At 43.9% G+C, this 18012-nt stretch overlaps 1 protein-coding gene and 1 long non-coding RNA gene across 7 annotated transcripts in view; one reads left to right on the top strand and one right to left on the bottom strand.

The window, feature by feature from the left end:
• The window catches only part of RASEF (RAS and EF-hand domain containing), a 209408-nt gene extending 204001 nt beyond the window's left edge, over positions 1-5407 (bottom strand). For all 6 annotated transcript variants that reach the window (XM_077905661.1, XM_077905633.1, XM_077905650.1 and 3 more), the window contains exons 1-2: positions 5217-5407; positions 1215-1338 (exon numbers count right to left, since the gene is read on the bottom strand). The gene's annotated coding sequence lies outside the window, so the exon portion shown is untranslated. The remainder of the gene's footprint in view (positions 1-1214; positions 1339-5216) is intronic.
• Positions 5408-6280: 873 nt separating this feature from the next.
• Positions 6281-16981, top strand: LOC144318599 (uncharacterized). The gene is made up of 3 exons (XR_013384651.1): positions 6281-6452; positions 10761-10871; positions 14742-16981. It is a non-coding gene; the product is annotated as an uncharacterized LOC144318599 (long non-coding RNA).
• The last annotated feature ends 1031 nt before the right edge of the window (positions 16982-18012 follow it).

Below are 18012 nucleotides of genomic sequence, written 5' to 3'. Positions count from 1 at the left end.
AAGGGCCTTTTGAAGGAAAGCTTTGAAAATTATTTGTGAGACCATACAGAGTTTATGTGTGCTTCTCTGAAAATGATGCTAACATGCTAGCAGTTTGAGAGTCACAGATCTAGTTTCCGTTTCTTACCCCTGCTATCAGTTCTCTCAGTTCCTACTTTTTAAAAAAATATTTTATTTATTTATTCATGAGAGAGGCAGAGACATAGGCAGAGGGACAAACAGGCTCCCTGCAGGGAACCTGATGAGGGACTCAATCCTAGGACCCCAGGATCACACCCTGAGCCAAAGGCAGATGCTCAACAACTGAGCCATCCAGGCATCCCTCAGTTTTTAAATTTTAATTGGGTCTGGCACATGCGACTTCTCTATTTCTGTCTGACAGATTGACCACTTGGCATATTAACCACTTGGCATATTAACCACTTGGACACCTACCAACAGCATAAGCACTGGGATGAGTCCCAGTGGATATTCTCTCCTCTGCTTCAGCTGCACTTGATCTGCAAATGCTTTGAGATCTGTGGCAACAAAAAAATTATCTCATGGAGATAATTCAGTTGCTTGATGGAGGCACTGCTCTGCTCTTGTACATCAGAGAGAATTGTAGTTTGGAAGTTCATGTGTACACCTCCTCGATGTCATTGCAGCCATGCCCACCTCACAAAATCTCTCTCTAGTCTAAGAGAGGCCCTCCGAGCAAAATGACCCCTTGGATCAATTTATTTACTTATAATTAACTGATCACAATTCATCATTCCTTAAATATGTAATGTCAGGACTCCCCAAATAATGTATTCTTTGCTAAATTCCTCAGACATATAATTTGGAAAGAAGGAATCATCTGAAATCTATGACTACATGACACTTGTGTTCAAAGCAAACAAATAACCTAACACACAATTTAGGTAAAGACAATGCAACAGATCTCATCCCTTCCTCTCTACTGTCTAAAAAATGCAATGCCAACAGTTCTGCCCCTTTTTATCTTGCATAAGGAAACCTCTTTCCTTATGTATAATTCACAGGCTTTCACTTCCACTCCCTGCACATTTTTACATGGGATGGACCCCCACGCCAGCTGCCCAGCTGGCAGACCCCAGAGAATGACCTCATTTCATTAACCCACTGGACCAGTTAACATGGCACCACATGGAGATCAGGAGGCCAATTACTGGACCTCTGGTTCCTTCCAGCTCCTACCACCCACCACTCACCTCAGTCTGATGTCTCGGGCAGAGTGAGCCTGCTCAACGGGCCTGGGAACTGAAGCTGTGTCCTGCTCTGCATGCCACTCACTTAGCGCATCTTAGTTACACGTGCTTGGAGCACTGCAGCCTCCTGTGTGGGCAGGGAGGGAGAAAACAAAGGCCAAAAGGTTGAGAAAGGGCAGAAGGAGTAGCTTTCCATTCCCATACAATTTTATTTGTTTATTTTAAAGATTTTATTTATTTGACAGAGAGAGCAAGCAAGCACAGCAGGAGGAGCAGCAGAGGGAGAGGGAGAAGCAGGTTCCCCGCTGAGCAGGGAGCCCAATAATGTGGGTCTCGATCCCATGACCCTGGGCTCATGACCTGAGCCAAAGGCAGATGCTGAGCACACTGAGCCACCCAGGCACCCCTCCCATACAATTTTAAAGCCTACAGATAGGCAGGGGAAGAGGATCCACAGAAAACACTTTACTATAGAAATAAACATCTAAAGTATGTAGACAATGAAAGAAGCAAAGAGGACTGCCACAAAGTCCGCCTCTAGGTACAAAGAACCATACAAAAAGTTACAAACATCAAACAACTGTTCTAGGCCCTGGGATGCTTTCATCTCAAATTACTCTGCTTGCCAACTGCCCAGCTATTTCCAACACCTTTGCAAGAGAAAAAAGATCCAACCCTCTTCCAAAGTTTGGCAGGATTTTTACGTCAGGAAACAAACTAGGTTACCCTTTTTCAAGTTAGGGGCTGAGAAGTTATCATCTCCACCCCGACCCTGCTCCATAAATTTTGGAGGCACCTGGATGGACCAAAAAACCCCAAAACAATACAAAACAAAGCAAAAATAATAATAATAATAATAATAATAATAATAATAATAATAATAATAAAGAAGAAGAAGAAGAAAGAAAGAAAACCAAAATAACAGCACTTGACCTCTGAAAACACATTAAAACAAGTCAGTTTTATTTCCCCGTGAGAGATCTGCCAGAGAGAGCTACGCACTTTTAGCAAAAGCAGGTGTGTATCCATCCAGCTACTGACTGGCTTGCCCTGGGGCCGCCTGCTCTGAGCTGGGATCGCTAAGGTGACCAGCCTGCGTGTTGAAATAGCATCATCCACTAGAGGCCAGACTGACACTGTCGCATTCAGTGCTGTTGAGGTCCGGTCAGCTTCCAGGGAGCACAGACTTAGGGAGAAAGGGAGCACCAACGTCAGCGAGTAACACCATGGCCACCATCGGTGACAGGTCCTCACAATGCATTTCTGAATCTCTGTGGGGGACCTTGTATTTGTAAGGCCATATATGGCTTGTCAGCTGAAAGAAGTCGAGTCCAACAAATATTGGTGGAGCCGAAGCCATCTGCTCCCTGCTTTCATTTTACAGATGGGTTAGAGGTCTCATATCTAGGAATAATGATTGATTGGGTGCTAGGCGTTTTAGGTTGCAAATGGACAATGCCCTCCTTCAGTGTTACTATAATTTTAATCTCTCCTGTATAATCTTCATCTATTACTCCCGGGTGAACATTTAGTCCTTTCATAGTCCAACTAGATCTCCCTAAAAGCAATCCCCAAGTTCCCTTGGGGAGGGGTCCCCATATCCCCATTGTTATGGCTTTGGGGGTTTGTCCAGCTTCTAGATATATGGGGGTATCTGGGGCTAAGTCTAATCCTGCGCTGGCAGGGGTACCGCGGTGTAATTTGCTGATGTCTGGGAGGTCGGCGGTATTGGCCCTAGGGCCGACATCTGAGGAAACATTGCTGCTATTGTTTGTTGGGGCTGCAGCGAGCCCCGCTTCCAGTTTCCCTGAATAATATTACCAAATTTATCCTTTTGGGAACGGCACTCGTTTGCCCAGTGATAACCTTTCTGACATCTAGGGCACAGAGAAGAGGTTTTTTTTTTTTCCCTATTTCTCCAGGTCTTTCCAGCCCACCTATTAACTGAGGGCATTTAGCCTTGAAATGGCCTGCCTGTCCACATTGAAAACAAGTTTGTCTTTTTTGGTTACCTCTTTGCTGCATAGGCCTCTGCATTTCTTGAGGGGAAATCCCCCTCAGTGCTGCAGCTAGGGTAACTCCCTGTATATATGAAGACCCTATTTCAGCACATAAACGAATGTAATCTTCCAAGGTCCCTGTCCTTTTCCATGGTCGTATAGCGGCTTGGCAGGCAGAATTAGCATTTTCAAAAGCCAGTTGTTTCACAATGATTATGCCTGCTTCCCCATCCACCACTATTCGTCCTACTGCCTTTAACAAGCGAGCCACAAAATCCTGATAAGGCTCATCTGGTCCCTGTTGGATTTTGTTTTTGTTTTTTTGTTTTGTTTTGTTTTGTTTTTTTCCTGTTGGATTTTGGATAACTCTTCCGACCTGGTCCCTGTTGAAGGAAGTCTTTTCCAGGCCTTAAGGGCACACTGTGAAATTTGATTGTATGCTATTGGTGGATAATCAATTTGCATATTTACCTCAGCATAAGCCCCTTCCCCAGGAGCATTTCATAAGAAACTGGAATATTTGTCCTGCGATTATACATAGTCATTTCATTAGCTCTTTCAAAAAAGTCAGTTTTCCAAAGTAAATAGTCACCACCTGATAGGCAGGCCTGAGCTATGACCTTCCAGTCTCCTGGACAGAGGGCGTCCAGTCCCACACTATCTAATAAGGACAGGGTATAAGGAGCTGTGGGCCTGTACTGGGCGGTGGCTGTCTTTATCTCTTTTAGTACCTTAAAATTGACAGTAGAACAGGCTCTCTGGCCATTACCATTTAGCATGACAGGAAAAGCCAAAAAGGCAGAGGTGTCCTCTCCAGCTTGTTGTGCTTGATGGAGAGTTTGTTGAAGAGGAGTTATTTTCAAAGGCGACAACCCATTGGAAGGTGTTTGGGAAATACAGGGGGATATCGACCCATTGGGAACATGCTTTTAGAAGTTAGCCCTTCCTCTGTATGGAACCCCAGACTGAGGGTAAGGTGTCATTATATGACCATAAGGAGGATCTTTCCTGTAAGAGGGAGGATCAAAATTGCACGGCTGTGGCTTGGCATGATCTATGGAAGAGGGTCGTATTTTTTTGCTCATGCCTGGAAAGGGATCAATATCATGATTAGGAGCGCAGAGTTGCTCATGGGATTGCTGTTTAGAGGGGGGCCCTAGCAGCCCTGGAGCCGAAGATGAAAAAATATTTTCTTATCATCATCTAAATATACCTCATCTCCTTCAATTTCACCTCCTCGGTTTCAAGTAAAGGTGGTGCCGTAGGGATGCTTGTCTGAGGCTTATTTATGGTTTCCTTTTGCAGTTTCTGTCGGGGAGGGAATTGAGAGGGCGATATCTGCCCTGGTGGTGATGGTGACTCAATCACTGATTTATTATTCTCCTTTTGTTCCTCTGAAGAGGTCTGAACATCATTTTCAGGGAGGGATTCATGAGAGGCTATAGAGATTAATTTGAAAGTGTGTTGTGGGGCAGCCCGGGTGGCTTAGCGGTTTAGCGCCGCCTTCGGCCCAGGACCTGATCCTGGAGACCTGGGATAGAGTCCCGCATCGGGCTCCTTGCATGGAGCCTGCTTCTCCCTCTGCCTCTCTCTCTCTCTCTCTCTCTGTGCCTCTTATGAATAAATAAATAAAGTCTTTAAAAAAAAAGAAGAAGAAAGAAAATGTGTTGTGGATCTAAAGCATCTCCCAAATTTGCATGGTGCCTGGAGGACAGGCCATAGGACCACATTTTTTAAGTTGATTTTTAATTTCCTATCCTACCCTTTGCCAGGCGTCCAAACTGACAGTCCCTTCTTTTGGAAACCAGGGACACAAGTCTGATACAGTACAAAAGAATTGTTGCAAGGCCTTTTTAGAGACCTTGGACCTTCTCACTTCATAAGGGCCTGCAAAGTGGTCATAAAGAAGACCTGTTCCATACATTACGACTGCCCCATATTTTTTACTCCTGTTGTGGCCCTAAGTAACCGGGCTCCCCTTACCTGATTGTCAGCGCCGACTTACCTATATGTGCACTCTCTCTTGCATGTGCTCAGGTCCCTGTTCAGGCGCCACTTGTTGCGCGCTCTGCGGCAACCTGATCAGGGGCCCGAGGGTAAGGGGATGAGGAAAATAAAAGAAAAGTAAAGAGATGGGGACAGGAGGGACACAGTGGATGATGTCCAAGCAGTGCCAGCTTTATTCAAGGTTCTACAACATAAGCAAAGCAAAGCATAAGCAAAACAAAGACAAAGAAGTATCTGTTCTTAGCATATTTGTGAAGCCCTCCAAGGTTCCCCTTTATCAGCATGCAAGACAGACCCACTGGCCTCAGAAGACCTTGGTAAATAGATAAGCATGTTGCTCCAGATGTACATACCTCGAAGGAACATTGGATATGGTTAACAGACCAGCAAGAACAGCACAGACCCCTATTCAACTTTATGGCCAGGCCAGAATACATTGTATCTAATGTGTTAAGTGGGCGATCAGTGCAAGCAGCTCTGAAAACCATTGCTCAAGCCCTTTCTCAAGCCTCAACCAACTATTCACCCTTTAGGCTCCTGAGCCTTTTGAGTGAATGAGGGATGCAAGTCCGGGCCTGGTTTGGTTCAGTTACTCCAGCTAGTTCGCAGTCACCCACAAATCTCTTACAAAGAGTTTCCTTCTGCATCTAAATCAGGAAGCAGGGATGCCTGAGGGGCTCAGTGGTTGAGCATCTGCCTTCGTGATCCCGGGGTCCTGGGATCCAGTCCCGTGTTGGGCTCCCCACAGGGAGCCTGCTTCTCCCTCTGCCTATGTTTCTGCTTCTCTCTCTGTGTTTCTCAGGAATAAATAAATATATGATCTTTAAAAAAAATGAAAAATAAATCAGGGAGCAAAAGAGGCAGTGACAGGACAACACCATCAAGAGCTGACCCTGGATTAAGGACTCAGAAAGTAGCATGAAGGTGGACAGGTCTTTCTGGAACTGAAGGTCCAAAGGAAAGAAAGAGCAGCTAAGACCCTGGAGTTGGCAAGAGGGAGGCCAAGATATAGTCACATGGCCCATATGGGAGGCGGCAGAGAAATGGGCAGGGAAAATGCCTCCCTAGTTCCCAGACCTGGAGGTGGACTGAGAACCAGCCACAGCTTAGTGCACTTGCGGGGAACTGATAACTGCACATAACACAATCACAACGGACATGGAACCCGGTACCGCTGCCAAAGACCGAGCCAGACCTGACTATTGCTATGGAAAGCCCTCCAAGCTGTGCTTAAGTAAGCAGACAGTGTGCTCTTTATTTTTTTTTTTTAATTTTTTTTTTCAGTGTGCTCTTTAGTGACGGTGTTTGTGATCACTTGTTAAGGATGCACATGCACACATATGTACCACACAGATGCATGAAAGGCTTCCAAAACCATTCACGCACACACAACCAAGAAGAAGGCTTCCCATCAGGGCCTTTGCACTTGTTGCTTATTGTCGTGATCTTCAGGAGGGGAGGGATGTTTTTGTCTGTTTTGTTTACTACATCCCAGTTCCTGAGGCAGTGTTTGCTGGTAACAGGATCTCAGGAAATTTGTTACATGAATTAGTTAAGTCAAGATGTTCCCTTTGTTGGGTCACCTGAGTGGCTCAGTGGTTGAGCATCTGCCTTCGTTCTTTTTTTTTTTTATTTTTTTTTATTTTTTATTGGTGTTCAATTTACTAACATACAGAATAACACCCAGTGCCCGTCACCCATTCACTCCCACCCCCCGCCCTCCTCCCCTTCTACCACCCCTAGTTCGTTTCCCAGAGTTAGCAGTCTTTACGTTCTGTCTCCCTTTCTGATATTTCCCACACATTTCTTCCCCCTTTCCTTATGTTCCCTTTCACTATTATTTATATTCCCCAAATGAATGAGAACATATAATGTTTGTCCTTCTCCGACTGACTTACTTCACTCAGCATAATAGCCTCCAGTTCCATCCACGTTGAAGCAAATGGTGGGTATTTGTCATTTCTAATAGCTGAGTAATATTCCATTGTATACATAAACCACATCTTCTTTATCCATTCATCTTTCGTTGGACACCGAGGCTCCTTCCACAGTTTGGCTATCGTGGCCATTGCTGCTAGAAACATCGGGGTGCAGGTGTCCCGGCGTTTCATTGCATTTGTATCTTTGGGGTAAATCCCCAACAGTGCAATTGCTGGGTCGTAGGGCAGGTCTATTTTTAACTGTTTGAGGAACCTCCACACAGTTTTCCAGAGTGGCTGCACCAGTTCACAGTCCCACCAACAGTGTAAGAGGGTTCCCTTTTCTCCGCATCCTCTCCAACATTTGTTGTTTCCTGCCTTGTTAATTTTCCCCATTCTCACTGTTCGTTCTGCTCAGGGTATGATCCCAGGGTCCTGGGATTGAGTCCCACATCAGGCTCCCCACAGGGAATCTGCTCCCTCTGCCTATGTCTCTGCCTTGCTATGTGTGTGTCTCATGAATAAATAAATAAAATCTTTAAAAAAATAGATGTTCCCTGAAGCATGAAGAGCTAGAAGTTACTTACAGTTACCAACGGAACGAGACAAAGGTGAAGCGGCTGCCGTGGACAGGATCTCTTGCTGACCTCTAGAATCCAAGAATCAATCAATTCTGTTGGGCCTTAGACTCTGGGCCTTTGTACCTCAAGGCTTTCACTCTCTGGAATATGTTTGAGGCAAACTTCTAACAGGGGAATGTAGCTACTCATAGACTTTTTAAAAAGACTTATTTACTTATTCATGAGAGACACAGAGAGAGAGGCAGAGACACAGGCAGAGGGAGAAGCAGGCTTCCTGCGGGGAGCCCCATGCAAGACTCGATCCCAGAACCTCGGGATCATGCCCTGAGCCAAAGGCAGATGCTCACCCACTGAGCCACCCAGGTGCCCCCACTCATACTTTGATGGAAAGATGGCCCTCCTCTTACTAGGAAGGTCATCTACTTCAGTCAATGCCACAGGTTTGGGAGAATCCTGGAGAAGGTGGAAAAGAAGGACACCTGCCTGGTAAGTCAAACCAGCCGACTGTACCCTGGCTTTGAAGGAATGGCAACTACCCTCATGTCTATCTGGAATGAAGTTCTCCTCCACCTAGCCTGCTTCATCCAGTCTCAGAATGCACCAAAAAGATACAGCAGAATGCCAAGAAACGGTCCATCCAAGGTTCTCAGCAGGGAGGGGAGGGACAAATCCTCCTATCATGGTATCTTGCTGAGGAATTGTCACAGCTTGGGTATTCTCTTTGCAGAGGTCTTGCTAATGGAGACACCTCCAAATACTAATTAGATTCTTGGGGGGGAGGGGGCGATTCCTTAAGCAATCTAGCCCCTGAAATGGGCTAGAAAAAAATTGTGAAATCAATGTTTTTAAGAAAAATTGTGCGAAATGTTTTTGGAATAAAATGTGTTGACATGTGGGCCAGTATATAGCAGTTGGGCTAACTGTAAATATTACTGGGACGTTTTTTCTACCTTTTCATTCCTAACTACAACTTAGTTACCTCCTGAAGATCTAGCTCTACTTAGTATGTAGATAGGGAAAATTACTTGGTGCAATTTCATGCTTGGTTTGTGTTCTCTTCAGTTCTATTTATCAAGTAGTTTGCATTCTATTTTAAATGCTTTAGCTACTAAATGCATGAATAAATATGGTAATATCTTTCTTCCCAGATTATCAGACCTGGGACTATTTCAAGCATCCAAAAGCCAGCTCAGGACATAGATGAGTGAAACTAAAATAACTCTGCATCATAGAACCATGCACTTTGCTCCTTAGGCTTTCATTCAAAGGCTTATTAACTCTTATTTAACACACAAGCTTAACAAGTATGTTTAATTAATTTCTAGATCTAAAGCAGATTGGAAGGAAAATAAGGCTAGGAAAAAGACATAATAGTAAGGCAGTTCAAGTGACTCAGCAACAAGAAAGATGATAATGATAAAAGGGCAAACAGAACTTGAGAGAAAGAGCACATGTTGGGGCGGGGGGCACAGAGGGAGAGGGAGAGAGAATCCTCAAGCAGACTCCCCACCCCGGAGTGCAGACCCTGACATGGAGCTGGAGATCCTGAGATCAAGACCTGAGCTGAAATCAAGAGTCGGACGCCTAACTGACTGAGCCACCCAGGTGCCCCTATTTCATTACATTTTAGATTAAGTTCCTAGAAAGAAGAAAATGGGTGCCTTGAGAGCAAATAGATGAATAGACGAGATCTAGTCTGAGAGTGGCAAGGTGTGGAGCTCCCATGGGGCTCTAAGCTCAGCTCTGGAGTGGTCAGCCCTTAAGTAGGTCAGCCCCTAAGTAGCCCTTATAACCAGTAAGTTGCTGGTGGTGGGTGGAGGGACTCCCAGCAGGGGAACAGCGAGTGTAAAGGTTTGGGGACAGGAGAGCATGCACTGTGGCCAGGGCCTGAAGAAGTCCCTGTGGGCTGCAGTGAGGAGGGCACCAGGCAGGGTGGAACCATCCTGAGCTCAGAGCATATGTTAGTACAGATCGTCTTCACTCTAAGGCAATAGCAGTCCACTGCAGTGACCTTTTAGGATGGTTGGAAAAAACCCCTTTGATGGCAGTATGAGGATCAAATCAGAGTAGAGGTCAGAGCATTTAAGGAGAACAAGGTAGAAGATTACCATAGTCTTGCAGGGAGATTACCAAAGTCTCACCACCCCTGGAGGATGAAAGTATGAGCATGAAGAGAAATAGCTGGAGTCAAAAATATTCAGAAGGCAAAAATAGCAGGATTTGGGATGGACCAAAATGGAAGGTAAGGAAGAGGGTGGAGTCAGGACTGCCCTCAGGATTCTGACCTGGACAGTGGGGTGTACACAGGTGCCAGCCACTAATGGAAGACACTACAGAGAAGCAGGGGTATTATGGGATGGGGAACAGGGACTCCGGGATGTAGTTTTGTACCTGCCTACTGTGGAGCTCCAGTGAAACATTCAGATGGGCAGATCAGTCAGGAGGGTGTATATTTGTGTCTGGAGTCCAGAACCCGGTCTGGGTGTAAGATAAAATCTTCAAGCCCCGCACTTCCACTGGTTATGGGTCATATGAACTTAGGGGAACCCCAGATTTTATTGCCAAACTAGCTACCAGAATAGAACTGAAAGTTCCCAAGGAAAAAGTTTGAGTGCTTTTGATACATTTGACTTCAGGAATTAAACCGCTTGCACTTTCCAAAGACATTGGATGAAGCAAGAAAAACGGTTTCCACGTCAGAAAGCTCAAATAAAACATGGGAGCATAGAATCTAATAGTGCGTGGTGGCTGTAATTTAACCTGAGGATATATCAACATGGCACAACATGCAGATGTCTTCATAGCAAACTATACTCAACCAAAAGTTCAAAATCACAGTCTAGGAGTGGCTTTCAGAACAACTGGAAACCGGAAGAGATTACTGCAGACTCCTTCATATAGGAGTTTAAAGCTGTGGTGGCATGGGCATACACAGTAAGAAATGTGTGTTAATGATCTACAGGACTATAGAAAATCAGTCTGCAGAAAAAGGGGTTCAAAGCAAGAGTTCTCAAACTGGTTTCGCTGCCACTTACTAACCAGGTGACCCTGGCCGAGATCCTCACCTCTCTAATCTCAGTGACCTCTTCTGCAAAATGAACTGCTGGGAGGAATAAATGAGACACTGTATGAAACACGCTTGGCACACACAAAGTAAGTACTTTATAAAAATTCACTGTGTTGGTGATGAAGAGGAGGACTATTAAAATAGTCATGGGCTATTTTATAAAAGGGGTATAAACATATACTGAAAAGATATGTTCTAGGAGAAGTTGGGATTTATCAAATAGACGTACTATTAAAATTACTTTTACTAATCATATCTTACGTGTACGTAGCACTTTATAATTTTCAAAGTGCTTCCATATACTTTATTCAATTAACTTTTACAATAATCCTTCAAATAGGTAGGATAAATATCATGCCCACTATATAGGTGATGAAACTGACTCTCAAAGAGTTTTAGTAACTCAACAAAACCACTCAGTCAACAAGTGGCAAGGCCATAGTTCATATGCAAGTCTTTGACTTCAACTTCTATATTCTGGCACTGGTTAAAGGTCACAAAACAAGTGAGGAACCCTTTGGAGAAGACTACCTCCACACAATTTTGCCCCATAGCCAGATGTAATAGGAAAACGCATGAGGGTTCTTGCCATCTTGGAAGCAACGCCAAGAAATGGGAAGAGGTTGAATGCTGATGTCATTGTGTGGAATTGCTAGATGAAACCATAAAAAATCCTCAAATAAGCAAATACATTTTTTTGTTACCCCACTAGTTTGAGCAGTGTTTCCATCACTTGCAACCAAAATAATCCTAATACATCCAATGCATTAGAAAACTCGTTGCTCCTTTAAAAAAAAAAAAAAAATCCAAGTATCTTACCTCTTTGTACTCATGCTATTTCCACAAACTATTATTCTTTCTCTTCCTTCCTTCCTTTCTTCCTTTCTCTCTTTCCACCTTTCTTTCTTTCCACCTTTCTTTCTTTCTTTCTTTCTTTCTTTCTTTTTTTTTTTTTTTGGGAGAAAAATGATAGGGGAGGGGCAGAGAGAGAGGGAGAAAGAGAATCTTAAGCAGGCTCCATGCTGGGGATGTGGGGCTCCATCCCACAGCCCTGAGATCCTGACCTGAGCCAAAATTAAGAGTCAGACGCTCAACCAACTGAGCCACCCAGGTATCCATGGTATTCCTTTTCTTACCTGTTGAACTCCTATCCATCCTTCAAAGCCTCTCTTAAAATCAACTAAATTATTCCTTTTCTGATTCCACCAGCATAACTTTTCCTTTTGCTCTCCAAGCATTTTATTTGCATTTTTTCTTAGAGAACTTCATACTCTGGAGTAACAGTCTCTTCTTCCCTTTTGTGTCCATTATAGCACCCTATATCTTGCCATGGTAGACTGTCAATACATAACTGATTTTACACTGTATCTTGCCATGGTTGACCTCCAACACAATTTTAACAGTTTACCACATTGTATAAACTAGAATATTAACTAATTTCTCAGAAGACTGCCAATATTGATACTTAGCTATTTAAAATATTAATATTATGTGACAGAAGAGAAGTCAAGGCTTGGCTTCACATTTCCTTGTGTATGAGATGAACATGCAGTATTAGATATATCCTGATATCTCCCATAGCTGGTCATTCTGGATGTCATTTTGGGCGAAGCAGAATACAACCTCCCTAAAAGTATAAAACAAAAAGTTACAAACCCATCACATTTCATATTAAGCATAGATTGTATTTTACAGATGCACTCTGTAATCTGTGCTGCGGCAAGTCATGCCACTCAGCTTCCCAGATCTTATAAGAATATTATAAGCATACTTGAATAATATGTATCTTCTACCATTTTAGCTGTATCTCAAAATAGCTTGAGTATTCTATTGTACTATTATTTATAACCAATCATGTAACTTTGTTCAAAAAAAAAAAAAAGAATGAATTCAAGTAAGATTTTTTTTGCATAAAGGTCTAGCAAGGTGTTGTGAATTCCTAATCTGAATTTCTTCTATGAAATGAAAATGCATTAATCACTTTCTATCTACACAGCACTCAAATTGAAGAGGCAGATTCTATTTTCTAATGCTTGGTTATTAAAATGTATTTTACATGAAAGGCATAAAATGCTTATTTCCACACAAATTACTAGACAGCAAAATGAATAGAATCATCCTGCTCATGAAAAATGCAGGCACCTAAGAGAGATAGCTCTCCCGCCAAGAGAATGCTGTAGCTTTGCTCTTTCCAAATAATTATTTTCCGAGATTATTTTTAATGAGCTAGTGGTTTTTGGTCTGCCAAAATAAAGCTAATATCTGCATAGTATCTTCACAGTTTATATTTTGACAGCTGTCCCTGATATGGACTGAATGCCTGTGTCCTCCCAAAATTCAGATGTTGAGACCCAGCCCCCCACCCCATGTGATAGTATTGGGAGGTCATTAGGGTTAGATGAGGTTATGGGAGGTCATGATGGGATTAGCACCCTTACAGGAGCCACAAGAGATCTTGCTTCCCCTTTCTGCTTCGCTGATGTTGAGAACATAGCAAGGAGACAGGAAGAGGCCCTCACTAGGACACTGGATTTGTGGCAACTTGATCTAGGACTTCCCAGCCTCTGGAACTATGAGACAGAAATGTTTGTTGTTTAAACCCCTCCCAGTCTATGGGACTTTTGTTACAGCAGCCCAGAGGGGCCAAGATAATCCCTATTTTATATTTATGGAAAACGAAGCTGAGAGGTAATACATTAATACACCAAATACACTGATGAAGCCAGAAGCTTGTGTCTTATCCCCAGTGGCCACATGACGTGTTATATAAGTGTCCATAAATTTGCTGCTCATGAAACCCTTTTCTCCAGCTCAGAGGAGGAATGTTTATATGGAATCAGTTTACAGGGATCCCTAAGTGAACCCCACATTATCTGATTCCTTCCTCCTTCCATTGGAGCTGTGACTGGGGTTCATACTTGAACCACCCCCACCCCCAGGCAGTCTCTAGATGGGATCTTCACCTCCGGAACTGTGAGCCTTGAACTGCACTGTGACATCTTTGGTGGTCCTCAGAGGGGACTCCTCTAGTCCTCTGCACGCCTTCCCAACTTTAACCTGCAGGGGTGCATCCCCAGGGAAGGAAGTACCACTTAGCACTGTGGTTTTCAACACTAGCATGCTGCCACTTGTGAGAGACAAGGCAATTCCTGAGAACCCTCTATACTTCCTGCCTAGAACACACCCTCTAGGTGTTTCTTTATTTTCTCCAGTTCCACATAAACATTCCTCCTCTGAGCTGGGCTCTGTCTGGTTTCCTCTAAAACCTTACTTCCTACACAAGCATGACTGAGTTGTGGCTGGGGCCCTAGCCTTTCAGGAAATGTCTCATCCTCACTGGAGTCTGAATATAACCACCTCCCACTCTGGAATACTTTTGTTGAGCAGAACCTTCCTCCTGAAGACTGTCAGGTGGGCACTCAGCAGCTTTTCCCTCCCCCTCATTCCTGACTGTAGTCTCTTGCCACTCTTACCACTGCCAGGAAATCCTTCCTCAAGAAGGATCTTGGAAATTCTGAGGACAAGTCCACTTCTGACCAGTTATTTCAAGGGCTTAAAGAGTATCTGTGAACGTCTGGACTGGTCTTCTCTGAGCAGGCGTGGGGAATCAGAGGACCCCAGATGGGCATTTTTTCTTATTTCCTAGAGCTTTTGAACTTTGGCAAGGGTTAGACTGTGGGAATCCTAGAGAAGCTGTGGGACTCTTCAGTTGGTCTCTTCTGGAAGGTTGGAAAATAACTTCTTTTTTTAAAGATTTTATTTATTTATTCATGAAAGACAGAGAGAGAGAGAAACATAGGTAGAGGGAGAAGCAGGCTCCCTGCAGGAAGCCTGATGTGGGACTCAATCCCAGGCCCCCAGGATCATGACCTGAGCTAAAGGCAGATGCTCAACCACTGAGCCACCCAGATGTCTCTGAGCCCAATTCATAACATTTTGCAACTTCTTTGTCTCAGGGACCAAGGCATCGGCCAGCAGCTGGACCCAGTTCTGCTGAGTGGCTCTTTCTCCTGGCCCTTCCTGGGCCCTCTGGTCCTGATCCTACTCTGCTTCTTCAGGAACCACTTTGGACACTTCCTGGAAGAGAAGTTTCCTTCCAATTGCTAAACAACACCATGACATCTGCAGGCCTCTCAGCCCAAAGGTTTGATTTTCTGAGAAATTCACTCTGGTGTCTTGGGAAGCTGACCGCACTGGTTGGCTGCTATTTCTGGAAGCGTCAGCTATGATCATCCCAAAGCTTTCAAAGTGAGCCACATTCTTGACTCGTAAGTGCTTTAGGTCATGAGTTCAAGGAGTGTCTGCCTCTTTCCACGGAGAATCTCTAGTCAGTGTAAGGGGTATGAAACCCATCTGCAAATAAAAAGACAGAGACAATTAAAAAATAAAAGAAAACTAATTGATGATTCTTCTACCTACAATGTGGCCCTACTGTATTCACTAACATCCTACAACCCAACTAACATTTTTATAAGAATTTGAGGGCAAGTTTTGTAACTATAGGAACAAGGCAACTAATATATTAAGAGAACGTAAGAAAAATTTCACCGCTAGTATTTACCATAGTCAGTCATGCTATGGGTCTTAGTCACTGAATGAGAAAGGTTCGTTTGTTTTTTTGAGGGAATATATGCCAATTAAGTGAATATAAAATAGAAGATGATTTTTAAATAAAGGTAGCCTGGTAGATTTCACTGGTTTTCTACAGTTTAATTTTTTTTTTTTACCAAGTATATAAGTTCTTTTGATTTGTATAAATTCCCTAAGAATTTAAAAAGAACCAAAGAGAAGGGATCCCTGGGTGGCGCAGCGGTTTGGCGCCTGCCTTTGGCCCAGGGCGCGATCCTGGAGACCCGGGATCGAATCCCACGTCGGGCTCCCGGTGCATGGAGCCTGCTTCTCCTTCTGCCTATGTCTCTGCCTCTCTCTCTCTCTCTCTCTGTGTGACTATCATAAATAAATAAAAATTTAAAAAAAAAAAAAAGAACCAAAGAGAAAAGTCTAAAAAGGGGAGGAAGTAGGAAGAGGATAAGACAGATAAAGAACACTTATTCAGACCCACTCAGTACAACCATCTCATACCAATTTAACCTTCCTACATACCTGGCCAACCCAGGCTGGGGCAGGGAGACACACAGGTTGATGAAGATGAGACAGAAATGCTCCAGGTCAAGCAAAAAAGCCAGCAAGTCACAAGTTCACCTGTCAATCAAATATGCTACTCACCAAAACTGGACTCCTAACAAACTCCCACTTAAGAAAAAATTAAATCATTGCAGCCCTTTATTCCTAATATAAGGCAAATTTTATGAAATAAAACTTCTTCTTCCTCTCTTCTCTGCCTAATTTGCCAGTTTCCCTTGAGGCAGCTCCAGTAATTTGAAAATTATTGATAAAAAAAAATACTTTTCAAAAAATACTATGCATAAGGTTCTTCAATATCTTTGTTATACAAGGTCAGCCCCGGGAAACTTCTGAATGAATAGATAAAGCAGTGAATGCAAGCATGGCAGACACTGATAATTTAGAGATGTGACAGCACTGAATGCAGGGCCATGCTCCACAGGTCCCTCCTTGATTGTCAACAATGATCCTTAGAGCACTTCAGGTGTTGGTAAGTGAGGTGCAAGGGTGTCGGTCATTTGTTGAGACACAGATTCACACCTGCTAAGCAAAGACCAGAAGGCACATCATCTGGTCCCATCCAAGGTACTCAGTGGTTAAGAACTCCCTGTGGGACCCAGGAAATTTAACGAAAATCCCCTACCCTGGACAAGCAGAGCAGGACTGATTCCATTTTGTGCTACACCCGCCACCTCCCGTCTGACCCCCACAGGACCTGCTTATTGCTTAAGGCGCTGCCCCACCCTAGTCAGGCCGCTGGGCACACCCTAATGGGACATCGGCTCATAACAATGTAACCCCGCCTTGTGCCCGCCAAAACTGCGCGCCGATTCTGACCAAAGTAATAGGCCAGCTCAAAGGGACACTATAGGGTAAGGTGTAATTCAATCGGCCACCTGCGTGTGGACCGACATGACTGTGCAACTTTCTGTGTATCCCATGGGCCACTGGCCCCTATAAAGGTAGGCCTCTTAGTCTCGGGGTCCAAGTCCCTGCTCCGCTGTGTCGGGTACACTTGGACCCAAGCTCGAGCTTGTAAATAAACCCTCGTGTGTTTGCATCGGTGTCGGCTCCTCGGTGGTTTCTCGGATTGGCAATCTTGGGCACAACACTCCCCACTCCCCACTCTGAGGGCAGGACCACCTGTGCTGCGAGAACCCCAGAGAACCAGGACATTTTGTATTTTCTTTTAATTTTTTTAAAATTTATTTATGATAGTCACAGAGAGAGAGAGAGAGGCAGAGACACAGGCAGAGGGAGAAGCAGGCTCCATGCAGGAAGCCCGACGTGGGATTCAATCCCGGGTCTCCAGGATCGCGCCCTGGGCCAAAGGCAGGCGCTAAATGGCTGAACCACCCAGGGATCCCAACCAGGACATTTTGAAGGGCCTTTTGATGTTTAAAAACAAACAAACAAACAAAAAATAACAACAAAATACTTTTAAAAAATTACCAAGGACTGTGTGAAATAAACATCTCTGAATTTCTCATCATGCTTGCTCCCAGGCTGGTCATGACTCTGAATTGAGGAAAGTGTCTGTCCCAGACATTTTTTAAGTACCCATTCAACCTTGTCAAAATGGTCCCAGTTTCAAAATGTTACTTGAAATATTTGGTACCCACTCCATTCTCTGATCTAGAACCAAGGTTCTTAATTCAGCTGACTTCTTTTTTTTTTTAAAAGAGTTTATTTATTTATTCATGAGAGACACACAGAGAGAGGCAGAGACATAGGCAGGGGGAGAAGCAGGCTCCCTGTAGGGATCCTGATGTGGGACTCGATCCCAGGATCCCAGGATCATGACCAGAGTCAATGGCAGATGCTCAACCACGGAACCACCTCGGCGTCCAATTCAGCTGACTTTTACTGAGGGTCTATTATGTGATACCATAGGAGGAACAATGCTTACATACTTAGAGTCTAGAGAGATAAGCAAACAGATATCTGATGTATGGCTGTTTCCTCAAACATGCTGGTGATTCTACTTTGGCCCCATGCCAATCAGTACACAGAACTTGGTCCCTCCTTTTTTTTTTTTTCTATTAAAAAAAATCTAAGCACATCAAGTACTTGTTGGTTTGTATAACCTTTCCAATTTCCCAG

The sequence above is a fragment of the Canis aureus genome, chromosome 1, assembly GCF_053574225.1.
Source record: "Canis aureus isolate CA01 chromosome 1, VMU_Caureus_v.1.0, whole genome shotgun sequence".
NCBI classification, from domain to species: Eukaryota; Metazoa; Chordata; class Mammalia; order Carnivora; family Canidae; genus Canis; species Canis aureus.
Note: the sequence above shows the minus strand (reverse complement) of the source record. Positions and strands in the feature narration are given on the sequence as shown.